General features: G+C 46.3%; 1 non-coding gene and 1 pseudogene across 1 annotated transcript; both read right to left on the reverse strand.

The window, feature by feature from the left end:
• LOC148036816 (25S ribosomal RNA) overlaps positions 1–5,021 on the reverse strand; it is an 8,977-nt pseudogene extending 3,956 nt beyond the window's left edge.
• A 254-nt stretch (positions 5,022–5,275) lies between these two features.
• On the reverse strand, positions 5,276–5,430 carry LOC148036817 (5.8S ribosomal RNA). The gene has a single exon (XR_015690811.1). It is a non-coding gene; the product is annotated as a 5.8S ribosomal RNA (ribosomal RNA).
• Between the last annotated feature and the right edge of the window lie 923 nt (positions 5,431–6,353).

Raw genomic sequence — 6,353 nt, forward strand, 5'->3', positions numbered from 1 at the left:
TTAAAGCTATGGTTGAAAAAGAAACAGGCCTGCAAATAAAATGCCTAAGGTCAGATGGAGGGGGTGAGTACCTCTCAAATGAGTTTGCAAGGTTCCTGCAGGAGCATGGCATAAAGTAGCAATATTCATGCAGTCATACCCCACAACAAAATGGAATTGCAGAAAGGAAAAACAGGCATATTGGAGAGGTATCTCGTGCCATGCTCAACGAAAAAGACTTGCCAGATTTTTACTGGGCTGAAGCAGTTGCTACAGCAGTCTACATAATGAACAGGACTCCCACTGCAACAATACATGGGATGACTCCAGAGGAGAGGTATACTGGTAGGAAACCAGATATTTCTCATTTGAAGATTTTTGGTTGCATTGCCTATGTTCATGTGCCAGATGAGTTGAGATCCAAGTTGGATCCAAAAGCTGAGAAGTGCATCTTTATTGGTTACTCTCTGCAGCAGAAAGGGTATAGATGCTATAACCCTTCTAGTCGTAAGTTTACTGTGAGCAGAGATATTGTTTTTTATGAGATGAGTAGCTGGTATAAACCAGTAAATGTGATTGATGATGTAGATGCACAAAAATGGTAATCCTGCACAGAATTCACAGCAGCAGTCACAAAATATTAGTGGACCTGGAACGTCCTCTAGCAATGGTTCACATTCTTCTCCATGGACAGGCAGATTGAGATCGGGAGAATCTTCTCAAAGTAATGCAAATAGTGGTATTCAAGTATCACGAAAAGGAAAAGAGAAGGTAGATCGGCCCATGTTTGATGTGAATGCAGGTCACTCTTATGTGGATGGTGAATCCAGTGGCTCAGAACAGAGCATTGATGATGAGTTGGGTATTCCTTCTATTGTTACACCTAGAGTAAGGAAGACCAGGGATGTTTTGAGAGCACCTGGGAGTGAACCTACTTTGCGTAGGTCTACCAGAGTTAGGTATCCTGTGGATAGGCTGAAATATGATGGATTTACAGCCATTCACTTGTATATATGGTCAAAGTGATACAGGAACCAGAACCCACTTCTTTTGAGCAAGCCATGGGAAAAGAAAAAATGGAAGAAAGCCATGGATGAAGAAATGGATGCCTTGGAAGCAAATGATACATGGGAATTGGTACCTTTGCCTAAAGGTAAGAATGCAATTGGCTGTAAGTGGGTTTATAAGGTGAAGCAAAATGCATATGGTTCTATGAACAGATACAAGGCAAGATTAGTAGTCAAGGGGTATGCACAAATATATGGCATTGATTATGAAGAAACATTCAGTCCGGTTGCAAGGATGGCAACCGTAAGAGCAGTCATTGCTATGGCTGCATCAAAGGAATGGTCTTTACATCAGATGGATGTAAAGAATGCCTTCTTGCATGGTGATTTGCAAGAAGAGGTATATATGGAGCAACCACCAGGTTATGTGCATGTTGTTCATCCTGAGTTTGTCTGCAGGTTGAAAAAAGCCTTGAAGCAAGCACCTAGAGCATGGTCTGATAAGATAGGACAGTATCTTGTCACTATTGGCTTTCAGATTTCCAAGGCAGATTTCTCACTTTATGTAAGAAAAACAGAGAAATGTATTATGCTACTTGTCATTTATGTTGACAATTTGATTATGACAAGTGACAGTGATGAAGATATCTTTCATGTGAAAATGCTATTAAAGCAAAAGTTTGAGATGAAGGATTTGGGAGAGCTGCGTTATTTCTTGGGCATTGAGGTGATTAGATCACCAAGTGGGATATGGCTCTTGCAGAGGCAATATGGATTGGACATGCTATCCAAATATGGGATGACAGGCTGTAAGCCTATTTCAGTTCCTTTGGAGCAGAATGTGAAGCTGAGGACAGATGCAGGTGAGCTTTTGGAAGACCCTACTATGTACACGCGCATAGTAGGAAGTTTGATTTATATGACTATTACCAAGCCAGATTTGAGCTATGCTGTTGGATTGGTAAGTCACTTTGTGCAGGCTCCAAGGAAACCGCATTTGGATGCAGCTAGACGCATACTCAGGTATGTGAAGTCCACATTGCAGTATGGACTACTTTATGAGACTGGGGTTCAGATACAGTTGTATGGATACACTGATGCTGATTGGGCTGGTAGTATTTCTAATAGACGATCTACCAGTGGATATGTGTTCTCTTTTGGGAGTGCTGCAGTCACTTGGAGCAGCAAGAAACAGCCTACAATTGCCTTGTCGAGCACAGAGGCTGAGTACAGGGGCGCAGCAATGGCTGCATGTGAGGTAGCTTGGTTGCATAAGCTACTTTATGATATGCATTAGCCTACAGATGGGCCAGTTGTCATTTATTGTGACAACATGAGTAGTATACACTTGGCAAATAACACAGTCTATCATGCTAGAACAAAGGACATTGAGGTGCATTATCACTATGTGCGGGAGAGGGTTTTACTAGGTCTTATTGATCTAGTTTATGTCAGCACAGAGGATCAGATAGCTGACATATTCACGAAGGCATTGGGCGCAGAGAAGCTGCGCAAGTTCAGAAATCTACTTGGTGTGCAGGAATTGGGATTGAGCTCGAGGGGGAGTGTTGAGATATCGAGCTCCACTCGTAATATGCCAGGGTGACCGTTGTGCATTTATGTCACCGACTTGTCAGTTGCAGATGCAGTTGGTACACCGCCCATGAATAATAGCTAGATGATAGCTATCCTTATCTACTCTAGTTCATGGCTCAGTTAGTATGCCACCTTAGTTAGTTGAGTTTGGTTTGAGACCCATATATAGGGTTCTTCTATTTCTATGTACTTGAGTTCTTTTTGGCTTACACAACTAAGAAGAGGAAAACTGTTTTCAACCTCCACCTGTATGTGTATTCCCCCATTGTGCAAGCAAGAAAGCTACAAGTGAGACTCCTTCCTTCTCTCCCACAATCTTGATAGGTTGTTCACCGCCTAGGGAGGGCCGCCCCACGAGGGACAACGTTCTACCCTCGTCACCTGATCGGCATGCGGAGGTCTACCCTTGCCGCTGGGGCAGCTTGAGCAAACCCTTGACAACCTCCGAGGTTAGGAAGTAAACCCCTAGACCTAGACCTCAGAGCCAATCCTTTTCCTAAAGTTACGGATCCGTTTTGTGGACTTCCCTTATCTACATTGTTCTATCGACCAGAGGCTATTCACCTTGGAGACCTGATGCGATTATGAGTACAATCGGGCGTGATTGGCATTCACTCCTCCAGATTTTCACGAGCTGTCAGGGGCGCACCAGACATCGTGAGATGTGCGGTGCTTTACCAGCACCGCTGGACCCTATCTCCGAGCGATCTGATTTCAGGGTGGGCGAGCTGTTAAAAAGAAAAGAGAACTCTTCCCGGGGCCCCTGTCAGCGTCTTCGGATTCGGTCACATTGCCGTCCAATATCACACGTCCCGGTTCGGGAATATTAACCTGATTCCCTTTCAATGAGCAGCGCGCATGGTGCCCTTGACACAGGACTGCCCCATCTCTTAGGATCAACTAACCCATGTCCAATTGCTGTTCACATGGAACCTTTCTTCACTTTGGTCTTCAAAGTTCTCATTTGAATATTTGCTACTACCACCAAGATCTGCACTAGGGGCTGTTTCACTCGGGCTCACGCCTAGAGCTGCACCACGACCCCCATGCCCTCCTACTCATCAGGGCCTCGCACTTGCCTCGATGGCCAGGTATAGGTTGCGGCTTTAGTGCCATCCATTTTCGGGACTAGTTGATTCGGCAAGTGTGTTGTTACACACTCCTTAGCACATTTCGACTTCCATGACCACCGTCTTGCTGTCTTAATCAATCAACACCCTTGGTGGGATCTAGGTTAGCTTGCAATTCGGCACCGTAACCCAGCTTTTGGTTCATCCCGCATCGCCAATTCTGCTTACCAAAAATGGCCCACTTGGAGCTCACATTCCGCGCCAAGGTTCAATAGAGCAACCTTGGCCGCTTATTTATTTAAAGTTTGAGAATAGATCGAGGGTGTTTCACCCCCGATGCCTCTAATCATTCACTTTACCTGATAAAACTGCGAGGAGCTCTAGCTATCCTGAGGAAAACTTTTGAGGGAACTAGCTACTAGATGGTTCGATTAGTCTTTCGCCCCTATACCCAAGTTTGATGAACGATTTGCACATCAGTATCATTACGAGCCTCCACCAGAGTTTCCTCTGGCTTCGCCCTACTCAAGCATAGTTCACCATCTTTTGGGTCCTAGTAGGTACGCTCCCACTCAAACCTTTCACAAAAGATCATGGTCGATCGATAGTGCACCCCGTGAAGGGATCCCACCTGTCAGGTTCCTTGCACCTCCATGGGTTTGCCACCCACCAGCTCGTGTACATGTTAGACTCCTTGGTCTGTGTTTCAAGATGGGTCGGATGGAAAGCCTAGAGTGCCAACATCTCGAGTATGCAGGTGCAGAGTCCGCCACAAGTGGCGCACGCTTCGTTCCTCGGCCAATGCGACGGCATCGGCGAGCCATCTAAAACCTTCTCTTGTATCGCCGCATCGGCCCACGCTGACCAGTGCCCCACGTCAAGCGGCGGACCAGTTCGCACCGTTCCGCATCTGACTAGGGCACACCTGTGCCCTCCATTCGCTTCCCTCCCAGCAATTTCAAGCACTTTTTAACTCTCTTTTCAAAGTCATTTTCATCTTTCCCTCGCGGTACTTGTTCGCTATCGGTTTCTTGCCCATATTTAGCCTTGGATGGAATTTACCACCCACTTAGGCCTGCATTCCAAACAACTCGACTCGTCGACAACGCCTCGTGGAGCAACAAGGACCGAGCTCGATGGGGCTCTCACCCTCTCTGGCGCCCCTTTCTAGGGGGACTTGGGCTCGATCCGGCCGCCACAGATGATGCCTCTGCAAACTACAATTCACACAACAAAGCCGTGCGATTTTCAAGCTGGGCTCTTTCCAGTTCGCTCGCAGCTACTAGGGAAATCCTGGTTAGTTTCTTTTCCTCCGCTTAGTGATATACTTAAACTCAGCGAACGAGTAGCCTTGCTTGATTTCAGGTCTGAGTTGTGTTTCGGGTCGCCGAGGGTAAGACCTGGCTCTGAAGAGCCCGATCCGACACGTGCAAATCTTGGAAGAGGCACCCACAAATATATGCCACCTCGACGAGGAGATGAACCACCCTTGCGGAGCAATGTCACCGCACGATGCTGCCGGTACATTTCAGCCAACCATGGCATCACGTCGAAGCGCGAACGACCAATTAACAACCAATTCCACCCTCCCCCGAAGAAGGGGAAAGGGTGTGGGGGAGTTAGGGACACTCAAGCAGGCATGCCCTTGGATGAGCCACGGGCGCAAGTTGCATTCAAAGACTCGATGATTTGCAGAATTCTACAATTCACACTACGTATCGCATTTCGTTGTGTTCTTCATCATTGTAAGAGCTAAGATATCAATTTTGCTGAGAGACATTGCATTTTGTTTTTCAATCCTCCAGGGAGGAATCTCATACAAGACAAGGTTTATTAAGTTTCTCCTGCCACCCTCGTGTGTAGGGAGGGGCAAAGGGTTTATCAAGGCGGCGGCATGCCCAAACGGGCACGACAAAGGGGAATCACCCCGAGCAAGGGAGAGAGGTCAAAGGCATCCCTCCTTCCTCCTCCACCCACATGGTCACAGGATGACCCCGAAGCATAGCCTCCCCCATTGTCGCTCGACTTCGACGAGGGGAGAGACGATGGCAACCGCGCCTCTGAGCGGGGGTCACACTCTAGTTTCTTGCAAGTGAGAGAGAACTTCGATGACTGGTGATACTCTAACAGCTTCTTGTATATATTTGCCTTTAGTATTTAACATTCATACTCACTGGTCTTTAGTGTTCTATTGTCTGTCTATCTGTCTTTCTCTCTCCTCCATGTTCACTTCTTTCTTGTCCAATCATATGCTTTCGCATTCCTTGCACTTTGACATACTTTGCACCCTAGTGCTTTGTTATTATTGAAAATGTCACTCGTGCATCATGCATCTCCCATCTGCATGTAAGTGCAAGTCCTCTTTATCTTGTAATGGATATGCTAGGTGTCCCCCATGCCCTCTAGACCTCTTTCTTCAGCCGCTTAGGCATAGAGATTTTCATCATGTGCTTATAGTGCATCCATCCCCCTACTTGGACTCCTTAGCCGACAACTATACCTCTACCTAGTCAACCCAATCACATTGTTGAATTCACTATGCACACATCACTTTTTCATGATGGACACTTTAGGAAAAATCTTGTAGTTTACTATATGCTTTATTCCTATTCTCACTATCCTACACTCAACATTTCACACCAGTTGCTATGTCGAAGGATGCCTTTAGTGACATGTTTGTTAGAATTTTCCAATTCTATGG

This window comes from Lygodium microphyllum, chromosome 4 (assembly GCF_053477565.2).
Source record: "Lygodium microphyllum isolate KBCC chromosome 4, Lygodium_microphyllum_v1.1.10, whole genome shotgun sequence".
In the NCBI taxonomy this organism is placed as follows: domain Eukaryota; kingdom Viridiplantae; phylum Streptophyta; class Polypodiopsida; order Schizaeales; family Lygodiaceae; genus Lygodium; species Lygodium microphyllum.